At 38.8% G+C, this 22,509-nt stretch overlaps 1 protein-coding gene across 1 annotated transcript in view; it reads right to left on the reverse strand.

Moving 5' to 3' along the window:
• PCSK2 (proprotein convertase subtilisin/kexin type 2) overlaps positions 1-22,509 on the reverse strand; it is a 214,843-nt gene that overhangs the window by 168,617 nt on the left and 23,717 nt on the right. The window lies entirely within an intron of this gene.

A 22,509-nucleotide genomic window follows, 5' to 3' on the forward strand; every position in this document is an offset into this window, starting at 1 on the left:
CACAGGTCCACAAGAGGTAGAAAGTGGTGAGCCAGGAACTAGGGCTACAGAGACTGTGGTGGAAGCCTAACGCAAGAATCCAGACCTGAAACTCGCTGGGGGGAGTGGCACAAATGACTGCAAATGAAGAATTGGGCACCAAACTCAATCAATAAAGTTCAACTAGACCTGTGGGTGACACAGCTTAGAAACCTGCCCCAAGAAGAAGAATCTGATAACCAGAAGTGCAATGACCAAGAGCAAAAGAGATAGAGGCACAGTAAGTATTACTGAAGACTCCCCTGCAAAGGAACAAAAGCCTTTGCCAACCTTAGATTTAACTGAGGAATACATCGAGGAAATGGGTGATAAAGAACTTCAAAAACTTGTTGTAATAACAACAACAAGAAGCACTTGTGGGAACTTAAGGAATATGTCACACAGGAAATAGCAACACTGAAACAATCTCAAGCAGAATTATAAATAAAGGGCACAATAGAGCAAATTAAAAATTCAGTGGGAAGTCTCAACAATAGAATGAATGAGGCAGAAAGAAGAAAGTCAGAATTGGAAGTTTTTTCTTGTCACAATGGGGAAACAATCAAAAAGCTGGAAACAGAGCTGACTCAAGTCAAACAAAATTATTCAAGAAGTAAAAGACATTAATAAAAGACAAAATATAAGAGTTATGGGAGTTCTCAGAAAGAGAAGCTGGGTTTAAAGATGTATTCAATGAAATATTAAATGAAAACTTCCCTAAACTGAAGGAAGAATTGGGAAACAACATACAGGAGGGGCACAGAACTCTCATTAGGACTGACCAAAAGTGATCATTGCCACGACAGATGATAATCAAGCTCTTTAATCAAAAATAAGGAAACAGCAGAATGCTGGACTTAGGCATTTATAAAGAACTATACTATTGTAATAATATAGGGGAACTCAGTGGGGGGAGGGGGGCAAGGGAAATCCCAGAGCCTATGGAACTGTTTCATAAAAAAATAATAAAATGAAAAAAGAAGATGAACTATTTGGTCTTATTGTAGCCAACACAGAACTTGCTGCTGTGATTTTTCTTCAGTGATAAATACAATACTTGAAGAAAAAAGAAATTACTATATACAAGTTTACACTGTAAATTTAATAATTGAGATGAGTAAAACTCAGGGAACTTGTCTCAGGGAGTTTTGGAGCCTGAATAGACCATATGCTTAAAAGAAACTGAAACATCAGGGATTCACTTGCAAAGAGGGTGGTGACCAGCCTAATTTTAAACCTTTGAGCATTGTGTTGCTTCTATGCTGTTTAAACCATTTGGAAGCACCAGAAAACATTGAAGGCCTGAAACTCATTTTATGAGCTTAATAATTCTCGAGACCAAAAAAGAAACCTCGGACAAATGTCTCTTAGACATGAAGATTTTTGGAGTTCTGATTAATATACCAATAAACGAAATCTAGAGTGTAATAAAAATAATCTTACAGCATAGTAGAATTTAATCTTATAATTTTGGGATACTTTTATTTAATAAATCTGTTTGTTTAATATAGTTCATTAATTTAATTAACCAAAATTGCAGCATGACTCTGAAGATACAAGTTTCAGGTATATTTGATGTATTTAAGAAAGTTTCTCTTAGTGATAAAAAAAAGTCTGCACAAATAGGAAACAAACTGTTTTGGAACATGACAAAATAAATTTGTTGGAAACCAAATCACATTAAAAACAAAACAAACCCAGACATATTCTGATCCAAACCATGAATAGGACAAGGATGTCCAAATTGACAATTATTATGTATTTCCTAGGAGGTAATAACCAAAACAAAGATGTAGGAGACTTAAGTACTATGAAATATATCAAATGATCATTATTTATACTTTATTTCTTTCTGGAAAATTTGAAGAATAATTTTAAAAACTATCATCTTTAAAAAGATTGTAAGCTAAAAAAAATCACTGTTTAAAAATCATAGCTATTCTATGCATAAGCACCAATATTTTGGAAAAAGTAATAAGAAAAAAAACATTCACAAGAATAACACAGGTATAAAAGCCCTGAGACTGGATCCACTGAAAGTAAATGAGCCTTAATGAAAGAAAATTATGAAATTCTACAGAATTATCCATTAGAAGATGTGAATACACTAATAAACATACTATGCTTCTTAAAGAGCATGGCCCAATATTATAAAAACACCAATTTCATGCATTTCCAGTAATCTGTAAGATTAGTGGAAACTCAATTCAAATATTTTATTTTACACTGTACATTCTAAATGCAAATGATTAAGGAACAAGTGATTTGTGCTAGTTAATTAACTAAAAAAGAAAATTGTAGGTCATATAATATTACACACAGAAATAAATTTCCAATAGGAAAACCACATAAATGTGTATTTTAATTCCATTTTTACTTTTTAAAATTACTTTATCTTATATAAATATGGGAGAATTTTTCTTATCCTCTTTCTGAAAGACTGAAGGGGAAAGATGGAGGCTTTTATTTTCTTTCTCAAAGAAGAAAAGAATACTACCATACAATGATAAATTCAAATGCAGTAGAGTTAAGATGGAAGGTGTATGAAATTAGAAGAAATTCAAGTAGATGTGTGTGGAATTTTGGAAATGGTATTCATGAAGAAAAGACAGATACACGACTGGAGTGGAGGTTTTTATAGCTTAGTCAATATCCATCTTCTCCATTCCAGTTTTTTGATTGAGCTTTTATGTTATTGAGGACAGCAGTGTATTCAGTTAAAAAATTGTACTCCTCAGCCTTTCCTATTAGTAGATTTGACTAATGATATATTTTGATTTCTATAAAAGCTCACTTTTTATTCTTGGATTTTCCTTTAATGGAAACGTGACAGTGGAGTTGCAGCAGTTGTTTTTTGATTTTGAGACAGAAAGTCACATGTTCGGAATGATGGCACCAAAAGGAAAAAAAAAAAGAGGAGCCTGGGTTCCTTATGATTTTAGGGAGCCTCCCTGAATTTTGTACTACCTGTCCCAGAGTCCACTCATCTGAGAAAATAAAGCCTTTATGTGTTTCTATTGCCTGGTTGGGTGTGTATTACGAACTGCTAGAGAGTTTCTGTCAAATATCAAAACCTTCTGTCTGTCAAGAAGCACCATAATGATATGTGTTGTGACTGCTGTGGAGGACAATGGGCAACATCCATCAGGAAAGCTGTCATGGGACAAGGAAAGTGTCAGAGGAAGAGGCAGAATGGTGCTGACGGTGCATCACCATTTATGTGGGAGGGTGTGGGAATAAGAATCTATAGATGTGTCTTCTGTAGGCATAAGGAAGTTCAGGAAGGTTGGGTGGACATTAGTAACATGAGTTATTTAAAGAAGGTGGAGGTGAAAATGAGGAAGTTTTCTTTTTTAAACTTGAAACCTATATATTGTTTTTATTCAGATGACTATGTTGCCTACTTAAAAAATTCTACACAAATACAATTGAGAAGGAAGCAAAACAGCATTTTGTGTTGAGGGTTGTTGAATTCCAGACAAAGCTGGACTCTACTAGCTGTTGAAATTGTGAAAAAGGGAAGTAGTGTATTTTTGGGTCTTACTTTCCGCATTAGTGAATAGTGTACCAACATCACCTGCCAGAATGGTGATGAGATTTAAACTGAAGTCTGAAGAGTACGTAGCTCAGGCTGGGTGCATATTGTTTTATGGAGATGAATGTGTTAAAAAGTTTAAGTGGAAAAGAGGATGAACTATATTCTTCAAAATTGATAGTGCAAAAGCAAATGTTCCTGTGACAAAACAGGATTACATAGATCCTTAAGAAAAAGAGGAACAAAACTCCATAGGATGGGAAGAATACAAACAAGGCAAATCAGTTGCAGGGTTTTTACCTGCTGTGTGCCAGGTAGTGAGAGGTAAGGTAAGAGGAGGATTGAATATCTAGACTGTAGTACCAGCCCTTGAGTGAGAGTTATATCAGTGTGCCTCGGCAAAGCAAAACAGTTTTCCGCAGCAGAGGAAAAGCATCCATACCCAACATTCCATTTGAGGTTGATTCATCTTTCAGGGTAGATACTCAAAGTCCAGGTGCAAAGGCATAGACATTAGGGCTCTGAAGCAAAACCACCTTGAAGATTCAGACAGAAAATCCCTGAGGCAGGTACATAAGCCTCATGGCCATCTTAGCTCCCTGTCTGAAAGCAGAAAAAAACAGTGATAGATCCTGTATTCTCCAAGTTTGAAAGCCCATGGAAAACCTGTGTGCACTACCTCGGCTCTGCTCACTGCCCTTCCCTGTGGGCCCTTAGCTCTCACTAAGCTATGGAAAACCCAGCCAGCTGTGCTTTCTGCCATTGCTCTTACCCTGTGTGCATACCTGCAACTGGCTACCTCTGTGAATTGATTTCCCCTGAGTGAGTTCGTCTTGGCTTTGAGTTCATATCCTGTCTCCTCTCTGTTCTGCCTGAGTTTTACTTACGCTATCCATGACCCAGGGATTTAGGGAGGACCCATTTCCCCACTTGGGTGGTTAAGGGGCCCCCTGGTTGGCTGGGAGTCTCGGCTGTAGACATGGTGCCTGACTGAGAAAGGACGGTGCTGCCCTCTGGAGCTCTGGGGTCCTTGGAGAACTGAGGACCTCCTCCCAGAAAAGGGATGCAGATGCTCAGGTAACCAGTTACAGATGACACTGTGTGACTGCATTTGTTCTGGTTCCTGAGTTGCCGGTTACACTGGCAAAGAAATACAAGCAGCTGTTTCCTTCTTCCTTCCCTGTTTCCTTCTTCAGCTTCATTTGTCTGCATTGCTATTGTGTTCTCTTCACACTTGGACACCAGCATATGTATGTGTGCTTGGGCAAGAACCCTGCTGTGCCTGCAGGCCTCCTGCAATGCATGCATGCAGGCATATGGTTCATTGTGCTCCTGCACTTTCCTCTCCCTTACTGTCAAGACTCCTCAGCTTCTCGCTGGCACCCTCCCCACCACCCCTGTCTATCAGCTGCAATTTGAAATGCTTGTCCTGCCCATGGCACTATCATGTTGGTCTGGTTAGTTTATAATGCCCAAACATCAAGTCAAATAGCAGTTGAGATGTTGTTGTGAGGGTGTTTTTAATATGTGATTAATATTTAAATCAGTGAACTTGGGTAAAGCTGATTGTACTTTATCAATGCACGAGTGGAAGGTTTTAGGAGAAAACACGCCTGCAGACTGCCGGTGGACTTGAACTAGAGCACTCATTTGTGCTCGCATTGCCAGCCACCCTGCTGCCTTTCCTGCAGACTTTGGTTTTTCCAGGCCCACAAACTCATCAACTGATTCCTTAACTAAATCTCTCTCTCTCTTTCCATACATCCTATTCATATGATTTTCCTGGAGAACCTTGCTATCTAACAGACTGTGAGCATGACTCCTCCCTCCATCTGTTGGTGGTGGTGGTGGGGTGGGGGGACAAGGACCAGGGAGGGGCGTTGGGAGTGAGGCATGGGCTGTTGTGCAATTCACAAAGCAAACCAGGTGGGCCTCAAAGCATGGTGAATTATTACAGAGTTCCTGACAAAATCATGACTTATATGTAAATGTCTACCAAACTTCAGCAAGGGCAATATCTAAAGCATTGCAGCAATTTCAACATTTCTCTCCCTCCAAATACCTGCAAAAGTAGGCTTTTTCATTGAAGCTTAAGCTGCTGGAATGGCATTTAGTAGCTTTCTTACAAACCACCTGACACATTCTAGGTGTTAAAGCAAAGGTTAATTCCTTAAAAAAAAATCTGTGCCTGCTTTTCCAAGTCATATGGAGGCTGCACTAATTTCCCCATTTATCTCCAGCATTCTTCCTCCTGTCTATGAAGCTCTTTCATTTAACATTAGCATTTGATTAACCTTTTATTCAAGAGACATCTGGGTTTTGTTATACACTATTATGCTGATTCTGGCTTGTTTTTGTTTCAGATAATTTTCAAGTAGCCACATATGCCAGGTAGCAAGGTCTTCATTTACTGCTATATATTTTTCTAAGCAGTGGGGCTCCAGGAAGAGCTGTCACCTCATTATCCAAAGCTTGTTCTTGGTGGAGAAAACAGGGGCACTTGACTGAAGATAATGTGATTTTATTTTCTGCACAGAATTCTTTGGAAGGATATCTTGACCTTACCTTTATGTAATTTTTTTTCCCTGCAAGCTTTGAAAGTTATATTCGCTGTCAATTAAAATGTTCACAATATGCACTATAACTTAAAAAGACTCAAAGTGAATCTGCAGTTACAGTCCAGGGATATTTTGAGCAGTGCCTGTGGAGTCTGTAAGTAAGAATATTTTTTCCAGTCTCTTCCAAGCCCATGAGGTGGGCCCACAGGTGGATCTGTGGTGTGCTGGTGCCTGGATAAAGCTGATTATGGCCTAATGTATAGATCTGGAGGAAGGAAAATTCCATTCCTGAGTCTTAAAACAGTAATGAAGGATCATGGGTTCCAGGGACAACTGATGCAGGAATTTTGCAGGCTCTGGCACATTTGTGGAGCTTTGGTCTGAAGGTTAACACTCTCCTGGGGCCACCTTGTCTACTGCTGTCTGCAAGAGGAACTCAAAATACAGCCTCCTCATGAACTCAGGGCTATGGAGACACAGTTGGCATGCACCTGCTCCCTAGCCATAAGCAAATGCGACAACTCCTGGATTATGCACAACTCTGCATAAATGCAAGGCAGAAGCAGCCAAGGGTTCTTCTAAATGATTCTGTGTGGAAAATTGAAACCTCTGTCCTTACTTGATTGCTCTTGTTTTCTCTAATGTGAATAAATGGTCATGTGTGTGATTAGGATAAGGTTTAGGGGATATCAAGGATTGCTTTCATGGAGATAATGAAAGACATTGTCTACAACATGTTGTGATCACAGTAAGGGAAACACACAGGACCAGAGCTAGTTGATTGAGGGAGTCTATTCAAAAATAACAAGCAACCATGTGTGCAGGGCCACTGAAGATCAGATTTGATTCTCCCTCTGAATGCCAGTTCTCTAAACTTGTCTCTCCACTTAATTGGAATTACATTCCTATCACTCTGGCCAAGACAACAACTCTGGCCAATCTCGCATCAAATCTTCCAAATCCAAGTGGGACGATGAATATGGGGGTGGGGTCATGACAGAATGGACCAAAAGAGTCAGGGCTACATGACTGTGTGCCAAAAATCTGTCATTGGTGTTTGGTGCTGTGGCATAGCAAGCTAGGCCTCTGCCTATAGCGTCAGCATTCCATGTAGGCATTGATTTAAGTCCTGGTGGCTCCATTTCTGACTCAGTTTCATGTTTATGGCCTGGGAATGCAGCAGAAGATAGCCCAAGTGCTTTAACCCCTGCACCCAAGTAGGAGACCTGGAAAAAGCTCCTAGTTTGGGATCTGTCTAGCTCTGACATTGAGGCCATTTGGGAAGTGAACTTATGGATGGAACATCTCTTTCTCTTGTCTCTCTGTAACTGTGTCTTCCAGATAAAAATAAAATAATCTTTAAAAAAATCTATCACTGGAGAGCATGGCTGGAGCTACACACATCAGAATAGGAGATATGGATTCTCTCAAGTGAGAATTCTCTCAAGTGGCAAGTTTCTGAGATGCTTATTTTGCTTTCGTGCCGATGAAGAGAAGCCTGGATAGGAGAAAGAAGTCTGTAAGTAATTCCTACCCTAGTTGATCCTGGACTAGATGAGGTTGCCAGTTTGATTTCAGCAAGTTAGCAACTTGAAGAGTTGACAATGGTATTGAATGTTCCCCCAGCCTCTTTCCTTGCCTTGACAAGATTGGTTGTGACTTCACTCTGCAGTGCCAGAACTGAAGCCTTAAGTCTTTTTTTTTTTTAAAGATTTATTTATTTTTATTACAAAGTCAGATATACAGAGAGGAGAGACACAGAGAAAGATCTTCCGTCCGATAATTCACTCCCCAAGTGAGCCGCAACGGGCCGATGCGCGCCAATCCGATGCCGGGAACCTGGAACCTCTTCTGGGTCTCCCACACAGGTGCAGGGTCCCAATGCATTGGGCCATCCTCGACTGCTTTCCCAGGCCACAAGCAGGGAGCTGGATGGGAAGTGGAGCTGCTGGGATTAGAACCGACGCCCATATGGGATTCCGGGGCATTCAAGGCGAGGACTTTAGCCGCTAGGCCACGCCGCCGGGCCCGAAGCCTTAAGTCTTTAAAAAATTATTGCCTTTTAATTCATAGAACGATTGTACTCTGGCTTGAGAGAGAAGAGAAATAATGAGGAGTTAGGCCTTGCCCAAGAAATCTTTTAATTACTGATAATCCTTCAGTTGACTCAAAGGGACTAAGGGTGTGGCGACTCAGCCTCAGGATCCCTTTAACCTGGTCCAGCCAGCCATGTAAGTGCCCAGTGAACAGGTCATTTCCTTCTCGCGGTTTTGAGACATTTTCTGTATTAACCATGTAATAGGGTGAGGTAACCAGCACTTTGAATAAACTCTTGATTGGTCATGCAAATCCTGCACATCACTCTATGCTTCCTGGAGATCTCTTAAGGGATCAGTCTCACTTGAATTTCCCATATGTGAATCTATTTTTTCATAAGAGATCTTTCTACAGAGTTTAGGCCTCTCAGTTATTCTCTCTTCTTTTAATCTATATTATCTATCTATATGTATATCATCTATCTATCCATCATTCTATCTATATCTATGTATTTATGTAACAGCTATATATGTTTACTATTTCAGCTGCTTACCTACCTGCTCGTCCTATCTATCTATCTGTCTGTCTATCTATCTATCTATCTATCTATCTATCTATCTATCTATCTATCTGACTGCAGCATCTTTTGCCTTTCTTGTTTGAGTATGGCATCTTGAGAAAAGTGATTAACTCCCCATCCAATTGCTCAATGGGGCAAGGCCTGTAGAAGATCCTTTTGACAAGTGGCTTACAAGTTAACTAGAAAAATTGGATCAAAACACCCATACTTATAACACCATGCATAATGAAGAAAAATCTTCCCTTAGAAAAAGTGAAATATGAAATCTGAGATCTGAATAACCTTCAAATCATGGAAACTTCTCTCCAAGATTCACAAAGACTCACTCTCTGCAGCCTGTGTTATTAATAGCAAAAAGACAAAAGGTCTCACTTTATTAAAAAAAAGAAAAGACTGGTTTAATAACACTTTCTTTTCACAGTGTATATGCTGTTTCAAAGGAAATATTTCCACTAATGAGTTTTCTTCTCTTGTCCATTACTTATTAGACATTTCATGGAAAAAAAATCATCCCTTTTAATTAATGTGGCTTTCTTTTGGCCCCCTTTGGAGATTTTATTTTTATCCTAAGCTACAGAAATAAGATTAAGAAGAGGTATTATATTGGCATGAACTTGTCTATATTTGATACAACAATGGGGGCTCTTTCTTTCTTTGACTAAGCTTATCTAAGAAAATGACAGTGGACTAAAGAGAATATTTGGGTCAAAAACAAGCACAACTAATGAGAGAAATGCTTCTACTTAATGTTCTATAGGAATAGGCATAATGAAAGACTGAGAGCCACTTCCCACCTCCTCTTTTTCCTTCAAATCCTTAAATTTCCTAATATGAAATTCCCATGGATTTTTGAAGACTCTTGAGATGATTTTTGAGATAATATATTTTTAATTTACACTACAGTCAAGGGCTTAGTCTCCACCAAAAAAAAAAGTTTAACAATTAGAAAGCTAAAAAGATGTAGTTTGTGCAAGAGCTATAACAATCAAATGGAATGATTTCATCCATTTACAGTAAATTGTAATTATAGACCATTAAAGCAACAGAAATTTAACATTCTTAACTCAAATTTAACATGTCACTTATCTGACAACATATAAAACAAAGATTGACAAAACTATATTTGCAGCAATACTGTGGCTGTTTCAGTCAAAGAGTGCAGGGTCCATTGATAGAGAAGGAGACTGTACCTAGTAGAGGTTGGGCAGGGATCAGAAGCTGTGTTAGCCCTTCTAAATAGGCAGATTAATTAGAGTGAAGAGAAACATTTATGGTCATTTGAAAACTTATACCAATCACCCCGAGCTGGTAGAAAAACTGGGTGTCAGTCCCTTGAGATAGTCTCAGTAGCTATATGAGAAAATTGGTGTCACAGAGAAGGATGAAAATATATATAGCTCAGCAAGGGAGCAAGTTTATTGACTCTCTTTCTAGACCTGTTTCTTCATCTTTGTCATGGAGAAGTGCCCAGAAAAGCAGAGTTCTAGGATCGCTGAAATTAGGTGAGGGGCCATTGGAGATAAGGGATAAATCTAATTCCATTACAGAGTTAGGAGGATACAAATTTATTCTCTCAATTGTTGTAGGTTACCTGGTTAGTCAAAATGGGTGGTATATCCACTGAGGATTGTCACATGCCCACCCAGTGTGACCCAAAATGGAGTCTTGATAATGAACTTCTCTCGGGCCTCTACAGTCAAGTGAAAATGCTCGCATTCAAGAGGAGATAAAGAGGGTCAACAGATAAAAGGGGGAGAAGGCAAAGGCACCATATAAGGCTTAATTAGAAGTTGTAGTCACAACACTTGTGAGACCTGCCAGACAGATCAAAGTATAGTAGGAGAGAGAAATAATCCAGTGATTATTGGAGAGCAGTGGTTTCGAAGAGCAGAAGTAACTGGGGAGCAGTGGTTGCTGGAGGGCAGTGGTTAGAGACTGATGGTTATGGACAGAAGTGATTATCTAGAGCAGTGGCTATGGAGAGAAGTGGTTATGGAAACCAGTGGTCACTAGAGAGCAGTGGTTATGGAAAGAAGTGGGTATGGAGAGAGGTGGTTATGGAGAAAAGTGGCTACTGGAGAGCTGTGGTTACTAGGGTGAAGTGGTTACAGAGAGCAGTGGTTACTGGAGAAGAGTGGTTATGCAGTGGAGTGGTTAATGGAGAGCAGTGGTCGTGGAGAGCAGTGGTTATGGGGAGCAATCGAATTTTGCAGCCAGCACAGGGTCCCCAGACTGTTAACTCAGGAGCTTCTTGCTAGCCATGATTTACTTTGTGTGTATTCTCCATTTGTCCAACCAGAAAGCTTAATGCCAGCTAACTGATAAAATGCCCTGACACTAGGTGTACTTTGTTCTCTTGTCCAGATAAAAGGAATTAATGGAAACTCTTCTAATTGTTGTAGCTAGATATAATAGATAGTGGGGTATTTTCCCCAGCCTCAGAATTCTGGAATAAAACTACCTTTTTGTTATGAACGGCCTAGTACGTCTAGGTACAGAGCCCAGCGATCTTTACTACTCTGCTTCATTCAGTGCCATTGCAGGGTGCACTGTGTGCAGCATCCAGGATGCTGGTCTATAGCATTAAGGCAGACATTGATGCTGGGAACACTGGAAGTCAGGTGTCTCACAGCTGATACATCCATAATGAAGTGGAGTAGAATTCAATGGTGACAGAATCTAGTGGACTGTTGTGACTCTGCCACTTTCTGAAACACAAAGGACCCATGCCTAATTTCCATTTCCAGGATGGCTTCTTGTGCTTCAGTGTCTCTACCAATGGTGTATCAACCCCTTCAGCTGGCTTAGTCAGATAAGAGCTGTCCTCAGAATCGGCATAGCATCACTCCTGCCATCTGCTTAGGAAAAAGTCACAGAGCTTACACATGGTGGAAAAACAGACTCTACCTATTGACTGAAGAGGAACTGGTCACATGGCAGAAAGTTGTCTCAAATATCTTAGGACAACATATTTGCCTTAGTTTAGCATTAGTGCCCATCGTTTTTCATCAGTTAGGAATTGTGTGACAGAAATTGGTGCTGATATGATAACATGAATGCCGGCAAAGTCTCAGCCCAAAGGAATCATATACAAGAAAAGAATATATACTTTTCAATATTTTTATTATTATTATTTTTAAATGCACTCTTCAAGTGACATCTCTTGCTGCCTACATCCAGGTTATTTCTTCTTTTTTAGCTCATAGGAGAACTACGCTTGCCATCTCTGTGGTAAGAAACTGCCTGGTGCCTGTTTTTGGCATGGGTTGAGTCCATCATGCGTCCTCTTTGCTTTTCTTCTCTCCTGCCGTGGAGGCATGATGGTAGGATGATGTTCTCTCAGATGATAGCACCTTCAACAGTGTCAGTTACTGAATGACTGTGGCAATCAGAACCCCCTACCTATGCTGGCCTTGCAGTAGAAGTGGAAAGGAAACAAAACCATTGGGATTAAAGGGTTGACTTGTTAAGACAACATGATCTGTCTTATTCTACCTGATAGTTTTTATCAGTAACTATGAGAAAAGATGAAAGGACTCCAGCCTAATGCCACTTAATGAGTATTGTTTTAATGTACATGAAAAAATATTTCTGGAGTAGGAGCAGACAAGGAGAAAAAGTAGAATTCAGTGTGAGAACATGTGAAAAGCTGTAGATGACACCATCACCTTTTCTGCTCTGACAAAGTTGTAACACAGCTGTGAAACCAACGTGTACTTTCTAGGAAGAATCAGCCTTGTAGCTTTGAAGTCTCAGGCACAATGAGCTTGAGTTTTCATTGTGACTGCAAGATGAAGACCAGAAAGTGGGGCAATTTATTCCTAGGCTTGTGGACTTTCATCATTATTTAATGATGGAGATTATGGATGTAGTTAGTGAGGGGCTAAGTGACTTGTTCATGTCACATGAGTGTTAGAATAATTCTTTTTGGGTACCTGATTTCAATCAAATGATAGGTTAAATTTTAACGATGGAGAATGTTAGCTTTAGCTGAATTAATCTACTTATGGGATGACTTTACTAAATCATTTGAAAGAAATCACTTTATTAAGTTTCACAAATTTGATTTTGTCCACACTTGAATGCCACCTGGCACTCTCATGATTAGTAATTACCCATTGATTTTGGTTCTTTGATTGAGATTTTTCATGATTAAACATCCACCAGTTGCAGGTGTGTGGACAAGTTATCAACTGAATTCAAATTGCCTCAAAAGACCAGATTAAGAACTGGTTGTCTGGTGATTTTTATCATGTGAATGACTGAATTAAATTGCTCCATGGCAAATAAACTGATTTCTCTGAGAGCAATATACACAACCAAATCAACTAGATTCAGAGAGATGCAGTAAGCCATAAAAACACTCTCTTAAATAGCCTTACTGGTGAGACACTGCTTTTCATTTACCTTGAATGTTATTACTGGGGCTTTGGATGTTTTGTGATTTCCTTTTAACATGGGGTCAGCATGAAATACACACCCTGGAGTCTATATTAATAGATTTGTATCACCCTGAACAAGAAGTTCCGAGCTTTGTTTTTTTTCTTTTTGTCCTAGTCAACCTTCCTGTTAAAACTGATTGGGGATATTGATGTTGATCAAAATAATGGAGATCAGGAAGTTAGGAAGGAGGTTGGATCAGGATCCAATAAAATGTTGACAGGTTAAAATGAATTTTAACAAGATAATTAATTTTAAAAGTAAATATAAGCATTTTGCTTTAGGACCAATACTCTTCATTTTCCAAGGATAGATTGATGATCAGCATATAAGAGAAGGACCTAGCCACTATCAGTCAATAATAAGATCTACCATGTTCAGAAAGGACTAAAGTGAATTTAGGTTGTTTAAATAGAAGAAAAGCTTTCAAAATATAGAAATAAGAAAAGTGAGAGTGTAGTGTTACTCTGACATCATTGGAGGATAGCTGAATGTTATATTTGGTTCTCAGTATTCAGAAAGTTACGATCTGCAAAGCAAGGGAAATGAGCAGCAAATTCAATTAAAACATCTGATAGAGTCTGAACTATTTACTCTAGGAAAGTCTAGGGGGCCTGATGACTACTCCAGAATATTTGAAGTATTCTCACATCTGAGCTCCAGAATGCAGAACCTGGATGGTGGACCAAGGCCACAGGGAGACAGCTTAGGCACTGCCTCATGGAATACCTTTAATATAAACTTCCTTGACAATTAGAGAAGTCAAAGTCGTAGTGATGTCCTGCCGCGTGCTGGGTAACTTTATCGTTGGAGATTGAAGAGTAGGGATTGCAAAATGGGACTCCATGGGGAGACTTCTCTGCTGGCTGAATTTCATTAGCTTGGCTTAGCGTGTTAAGAAATTTTGCCTTATTTACTAATTCTTTTCTTTTTTTGTTTACATATTTATCTTAAAATTTTTATTAATATAAAGAGAAAATATTTCACATATTTTGTAGGTACAATATATATTTTTTTAGATTATTTATCTTTATTGGGAAGGCAGATTTACAGAGAGGAGGGACAGAAAGATCTTCCAGCTGCTGGTTCACTTCCCAAATGGCCACAATTATCAGAGCTGAGCCAGTCCAAAGATAGGAGCCAGGAGCTTCTTCAGGTCTCCAATTCTGAGTTTTCAGCTTATCATTAAAATTGAAAGAATTTACCAGTCACATTTTTCAGATGGCTTTTTGTTTTACCATGAGCAAGGAAGACAGGAGTGGTCTTTGGACAGATTTTTGACCTTGTCCTCTTGTTGATTGTTAGCTATTATTCTGTTCACCCGAATTGTGCTTGAAAGATACCACTTCCACTGTATTCTTGGGTCTTTTTCTCTTGAAAACCTTCTCCTGAGGCTGCACAGCAGGTTTCCATGTTTAATATCTTATAATAAACCTTGCTTTGCTCATTGAAATTGTGCGCATGAAAATTCTTCTGTAGTGTGAAATGTGAACTATGATCATTTTTATCTTTTAGCATGAAATTCCCTGCCACAGTATTTTCTGCCTTTTTGGTAGACTGGTGTATGTGGCAGCATGGGCCACTGTTTTTGGAGAAAACAATCATGTGGGGAAGAGAATGCTCCCACGTGCCGATGAGGTGTGTGCTCCAGTTTCTCATGGTACCCTGCATGCCCTGTAGTGTCACCCACATTCAGGCAGGAGATAATTTTATTTATCCTCTTGTTTAACTGATTATTTTGCTTATACATAGTCCACCTCAATTTTTTTAAATTTATTTTTTAATTTTATTGGAAATAAAGCTATTTTATTTCCAGAGAGGAGGAGAGACAGAGAGGAATTTCTTCCAGCTGTTGATTCACTCCCCAAGCAGCGAAAGTGGCCAGAGCAGCGCCGATCCGAAGCCAGGTGCCAGGAGCCTCTTCCGGGTCTCCCATGTGGGTGCAGGGACCCAAGGCTTTGGGCCGTCCTCAACTGCTTTCCCAGGCCACAAGCAGGGAGCTGTATGGGAAGTGGGGCTGCCGGGACACAAACCAGCACCCATGTGTGATTCCAGGGCGTGTGCAAGGTGAGGACTTTAGCTGCTAGGCTATAGCACCAGGCCCCTACCTCAATTTGTAAAAATCTTATTTTCTTGCCTTTTTAAGCACTGAGTCTGTGATCTATTAGGATATATGGATTCACTGGTTTGGAAAATGGGACTTCTATAGAAACCAATGGTTTTCAAACATTTTTAAGTGAAGGGCCCTCCCCACTCCATTCCTCCAATATTCCCTTTGCCAAATGCAATGTTACAAGGGATCTCAAGTTATGAAACACAGTACAGTAGCTATTTTCTTTGAAGTGGGTGAATTATCTCTGTTGCCTAACATTTCCCTTAAGACAAGACAGGAAGGAGGTGGTAGGGCTCTGCTAATTTAGTTTGTACAACACAGGGACTTGAAATTGTCTTCTAAAAGATGAGGATACTAACACGTACAAAGCAGTTCTTCAAAACACTGTAGAGTATTGGTTCAAAAAACTTCCACTTCTTAGATGAAAATAAGAATATATAAAGGAAGCATCAGAAGTGTGAATGTCTGTGTTTTAATCCTGGATTTAATGTTAATCGGTTGAAGAAGATTCAGGCTCTTGTTCCTGAAATCTCAGATATTAGGCATGAGAGAGAGAGAGAGAGAGAGAGAGATACTTGAAAGTAGAGTTGGAGAGGAGAGATCTTCCATCTGCTCTTTTATTCTGCAAATGTCCCCAATCGTGTTGAAGCCTTGCTCTCAAACTGCCTTCCTGTCTTCCCAAGTGCATTAAGGGGAAGCTGGATGGGAAACATAGAAGCTGGAACTGGAAGCATATGGGATGCCAGCATCTCAAGAATCAGCTTAACTCTGTTGCACTGCTGCATGGGTCCCAGAGGGAGGATTTGAGAGAACAGTTCATCTGCACTCCTCACTGTGCAGGGGAGGGAATTGAAGATTGGTGGACAAAAGGGTTTCCTCAAAGAAACACAGTTGGTGTTAGCTAGGGCTAATACAAGCACCCAAGAATATCCTCACATTGCATCCTCTCCCTCACACTTCTTTTCTCCAGTTAAAGAATTATTTAAGTCCCTATCCACATCATAGGTTTTAATTGTTTTGCATTTTTTCTGTTCCCTGGAGGGCTTTCTCAGGTCAGTTCTCCAAGGTGTCCTTATAAACTGACTTCCATTAAGAAATTCTTTACTTGGGAGGAGGGGCTGTTGTCCCTTTTTTGAGGGAATGAAAGATGGAAAATTGTTTTGCCTTACCTGTTTTTCCCCCCTCAGGCAATCAGTTCTTTATTGCTAAATGAGACATACTTGCTGTAGAGAAGATGGAAAACACAGCATTTTTGGTCCAGATAATGGCAAATCAATTAGATAAACTCCAGCAATTGGGGTTTTTACTCGGACATGAATCTCTTTGTCTAACTGCTGTTTACTCTAGCCCTGGCTTCACTTCTCTTATCCTCTTCTGAACCCACAAGACTGAAATAGCTGGAAATGGCAGAAATTCACTTTCACTCATCTTCAAAATTCCGTTGATTGGAATTTAAAAACATGAAGCCTGTGTTTGGATGAGGATGGGATCATAAACATGCCACTGGGTGTCATAAAGGGAGAAGTGACTACAGCAATTTACAGATGCTGGAAAAGAGCCATAAGAGTATTTCTTAAAACCTTTCTGAGGCATTTCCAGCCTCACACCTTTGTCTCACAAAACGTTACCTGAGGAAGAATATTCTGCACTTCAATAGATAAACATTTTTACCTGCTTATTTATATTGTTGTTAAGAACTATTTATAGGGCTAGTAGAGGCACTGGCCATGCTAGCATCCAATGAGGGCATTGGTTTGTGTCTCTGTTGGTTCATGCTCAATCTATCTCCCTGCTAATGCCGTGGGAAAAAGTAACAGCCCAAGTGTTTGGGCCCTAGCCACTTATGTAGAGGACCTGGGTGACACGCCTGGTTTCTGTGGCTGTCTGCAGATGGAAGATCTCTCTGTTTCTCTGTCCTTCTCTCTGTTACTCTGACATTTAAAATATGTAAACAAATCTTAAAAAACAAGAAAGAAGCATTTAAAGTCTCTTGCAGCTAAAAGTTGAATAAAATGCACTTTAAACAAGGAAAAAACTACTTTCAAGATAGATTTTGAATATTAATAGGGAATTATTTTATGACCTCCATCTGAAACCCCTGAAAATATGATCAAGATTACACCAGCACAGCTTAGCTTTTATTTTGCTTAGCTGGGTGTGTGTGTGGCGGGGGAGGGGGAGTGTACACATTGTCCCTTTTGGTTTCCAGTCACACTTGGTCTTTCTTGTAGGTTTATAGCTTCTTAAAACTTAAAAAGTGGTCTTCAGATTCTCATTTTGTGTTGTCAAAGAGTTTCCTGGTAACTTTGTGGTCTCTAACTTACAGAATCAACTTGGTTCTGAGATATTGTCTAATCAGACTGGAAGCCTTCAAAGCTTAATTCTTATCATTTTGTGTTAAATGTGACTTCCTGCTTTAAAACAGACATAGCAATTGAGAAGTCTAAAAAAAATTTATGTTGTCATTTTCATTCTGTAAACTGAATCTATGCACCATGAATTGAATATTGTTACCCTTTGTGAAAGAGTTTGAAAAGTAAGTTACAAAGAAAAAAATGAAGAAATGGGTATGCTCAATATGAAATAATTTATAGGAATAATCAATACTCTGATAATATTTAGATAAGGTAGGATTCATTGACCATACCTAGGTCTTCTTTTGAGCTGATTCTTTTTCTATATTACTTGTGACTCCTTTCTTGTGCTGGTACCCAGGAATTTTCTGAATTATATATTTTAGAGTTCTCAAAGACTCAATCTCTCCAACTTTTCTATTCTGTTTATGCCAAGTTTTTAGGTAATTTTATATTACCTTAGGACACTGAATTATTACCAATATATAAATGATCCTAATTTATATCCTCAAATCTGATATCCTTCCAGATCTTATATCTATTTATTTGTTTATTTTGCATCTTTACTGGAATGCTTACCGCAAACCTCAAGAGCTAACACGCATCAGACTAAACCCTTCATTCCCTCCCTACTCTCCAGCAACCTATTCCTTCCTCCAGTGCTAGACTTACATAGAATGACTCAGGCCAACAAGTTTGGAATCACTCCTGCCTTCTCTTTCTCTCTGTGGTTCTTTAGCTAATTCATCAACAAATTTCAGGACTCTAGCTTCACAGAACACCCACACATCTGACTTGTTTCTCTCTTTCTCCACCACTTCTATCCTGATTCAAGTCACCAGCTTTTTTCTTCTGGAATATTGCAATCCATTTCCCTTAATCTCATTGGTTTCTACTTGTCCCATCCACTCCTGAACCCACTCCATAGTTTATGATTCACCTAGAGGCAGAGGAATGTCATCTCATTAAGGGTCAATGCAAAGTTCTTTTTCTGTCCTATAACATTGTCTATGATCTTGCTTCTGCTGTCTGACTGTATCTTTTTCTTTGTTATCCTTGCCTCATTCCTTTGCAGACTTAAAGGCATTCCTGCTGTTGCTAGAGCAGTTAAGTATGGACTCTAGGCCTTCTGTTGCTTCCTGAAAACACACACCTTCCTTACTTCCTGTGCTCTATATTTAAGTATTGTACCAGAGTACACAGCCATAGCACCTTTTTACTAAGTAGAAGTTCCCTACCAAGGGCATGCCTCCTTTCCTAAACTCCCATAATACCTTTACCACCAGCCATGTAATTGCTTCTGTTAATCTCTTTTTTTTTGTCTCTCCCATTTTTTCAAGTATACAAGATCAGAGGAGAGGATTTTGTCAACTTTGTTTACTGTCATATCTCAGTACACAAAATAGTACCCAGACTATAGTTTGAGCTCAATAAATGCTTGTTAAGTGAATAAATGATTTGCCAGCAAGCCACTAGATAAAAAAAAATTAGATTGTTGAGTTTAGTAAACAGGCACAAAATAATCACCTTTAGAAATATGATAGATATGTTAGATAATACATAAATACATTTTCTTTTGCATCTTGGGGAAGGTTAGTGAAGGGACCTTATGAGGACATTCAGAAGAAATTTGTGTTTTCGCAGGAAGTCTTAAAATATTTGGGAACCGAAACTTTGCCTTGCATATTATACAGATGAAGCAGACCCTATTCCTCTCCCCACATTGCTTTCCTTTACTGTGGGGCTTGTTAGACTTTGTTCTGCAGAAAAGAAAAAAAAAACTTCCCAGTGATCTCTGAGCTTGCTTGTACCATGCCCACCACTATGCTCATGCCTTGCCTGTAGTGGCTACAGCAAACAGTGGCTGTTATTTTAGAATGTGCTCGTAATGCTTGGGAGTGAGAAAAGAGAGCCAGACTTACTAGAAGTTTCCCCATGCTTTTCTATAGTGAAGAATCCTCCATTGTTTCCCATAAATAGTTAATTACAGTCCCAGCAGCAGCTTTTTGGGTGGGAAGCCTGCACATCTGCAATGTCCAGAGGAGATGGTGAAAGTTGCTCCCTGCTGCAAGCTAGAATCAGTGAGTTAGGGATGAACTTTTCCCATAGGCGGAGGGCATGAATGCAGTCCTAACTCCTGGGTTTTCCTGCCTTTTCCTCTACCACAAGTCTCCCAGTGCTAGCAAGTCACTCATAAAAAGCACCGTAAGTGAGGGGAGCACACCTGCTGATCTTTTGGGATCTAGAAAATGATTTTGGGCATCAATGATGGGAAGTGGAGGCAGAAACTACTCTATTTGCATCTCTCGGCTAAAGATTTGTGTTTTCTCCTGAAGTTTGATGCAATCTTTGGGGGAAGACAATAGAGAAGAGAATGAAGTTTGTTAGTGTAGTGAGAACCCTTGGCCTTAGAAGACATGTCAAATTTTCTGGAAAGTGAAAAATTGTTCAGAAATTTTATCCCCATGCCCTTTGCGGTTACTTTTGTGATTCTGCCACATCCAGTGGATTTGTGGATGAAATTCAGTTTCCTGTTTTGCTCACATTAAGAAATGGGGGGAGGGTATTTTAGTTACCTGCATGGCCCCAGTGAAACACAAGTAACAGATAGGAAGCACAGGAAAGACTTAATTGGAAAATTCCTTTACATTGCTTAGGGCAGCATATCAAAATTTCAAACTTCATAATCTTTGTCCTCAATAAATATGAGGGGGAAAAAAGCCTTTTGTAGTGATTACCAGGGGTTGGGAAAGGTAGAGGGGTGATGGAACTAGAGCAAGGTTGAATAACAGGAATAAAAACACGGTTACATAGAAGGAGTAAGTTCTAATGTTACACAGCACAGTGGGGTCGCTGGAGAGTTCACAATAAATTGTTATATGTTTTGTGATAAGTAGAAGAGAGGACATTGAAGACTGAATGGAGTAGTGATGGGGTGAGAGAGTTGACATATTGTGTACATTACTTGAAATGTCACACATATGAAAACTTTTTAGGCATCAATAAACAATTTGGAAATGTTAAGTGCTAACCTGATTCAGTTATCACTCAATGAATACATACTTTGCACAATCACATTGTATTCATAAATATGAACCATCAATAAAATAAAATAGCCTGCTGTATGGATCTCAGTTCTTTTTAAAAAGAGTGCTGAAAGCATCTTTCTCTCCTTCTGTCTCTCTTTCTCTCTCTTACTCAGTTCCTGGGTAAATTCTATGCATTCACTGTGATGCTAAGTAGAAAATATCTGACATTTTATTAGTTATCCACCAGAGGGAGGTTTGATTAAGATAAAAGTAGAGAAGGATGTTTTCCTCCAGGAAATTTTCTATTTGAAAGTTGATATTTTAAAGGATAATTGTGCCTTTTTATTCTCTTCCCCAGCTTTTAATCTAAATAGTTGAATATTTAAGTAACATAAGTCAGAAGAAATAAGAACTTTGCCACAATACCTAACAGTGGCCTACTCCTATCATGAAAGATTCTGACTAATGCTAGGTATTTAAAAGGAATTGGAAGTTAAGAGTTTGTGACAACATTTTATTTAACTGTGGTGGGAGAAGGTCATTGCTTGCTTTGAACTGTTGAGGGTCCAGTTTTCTTTCCTGAGTGTGGATTGTGATTACACTGTTATGTTATTGTCATGGAGTTTCATGAGCTTCTTTAGATCACATTTTCATTTTATCTACGTTTAATCTTTCTGATCTGAATTTATATGTAGTCATAAAATGTCTTCACTAATTGTAGCTAAATTGTGTCCTTGAGTTAGATCTAAGTGCATTACTTGAGTTAGATCTAAATACATCTGAATAGATCTGTCTTGTCAGAGAAGTACCTGAATTGCAAACTGTTTTCACCTTCCATCAACCATAAAAATAAATCCATTAAAAAAACAGTATAATGATTGAATTATCAAATCCCATTGACAAACAAAGCTGGGTTCCTACACTGGCTCATATTTTTACAAACAAGTCACATGATTCATGTGCAGTAATAATAGAAAATTTTTCTTTTGCTCTTGAGGTACAGTTCTATAAGACCTTTGAAATGATTACATTATTCCATAACACCAACTCATGAAGGTTATTAAATAAATTGTGGCATTAAAACAAAGGGAATTAAAACACATAACCATGGCATCACAAGGTGCCATTTATGATGATTAAACTCTGAAGACATTTGGATGAACAAGAAACTAGAAAAATGCAGCTTTCAAACAGAATAAAAAGGAAACCTCATCTACTCTTTAAGATGATAGATTCAAGAGAAGTTTCCATTGGACTGACAGGAGTTTCTGAGAAGTAAAATTGGAACAGATGTAAAAAGACTTTTGAAAGAGAGTTCTATGGTCCAATAAACTTGTTTAGCCAAAGTAATAAATGTTTGCAATTTTTGCATCAAATATAAAGTCTCTAAACAAATGAAGTTCTAGTTATTTTTTTTCTATTAAATTGTTTGGTTTCTATTAAATTGTGTGTGTTCCTCATAGAACAATGTCACTCTTTCACATTTTAAAATCTATTTCATTCCAACACTCCATTTCCGAAGTGCAAGTATGGTCTGACAGACTGTGAAACAAATATTATCTTAAATAAATCTGTTCTCCAGCCGCTTTTCAAATACTTGGAGAAGGTACAGGGATTTGATGTTGACTATGGGCCATAATTAGGTTTGACTTCAAGATCTGTTGACTCTACTGTAGCTGAAGTTTAAGTCTTGCAGGGGTTTTGGACAGTTAGTATTTGTTTTGACCCCACTGCTGACAAGAGAGTTTAGTTTTATTGCTTTATTACAACTTTGAGTTTATTTATTATACCTTTAAATTATTTCAGCTGTGAAAAAAATTTCCAGACACATAATCTTTGCTTTAG

This window comes from Ochotona princeps, chromosome 22 (genome assembly GCF_030435755.1).
Source record: "Ochotona princeps isolate mOchPri1 chromosome 22, mOchPri1.hap1, whole genome shotgun sequence".
Classification (NCBI taxonomy): domain Eukaryota; kingdom Metazoa; phylum Chordata; class Mammalia; order Lagomorpha; family Ochotonidae; genus Ochotona; species Ochotona princeps.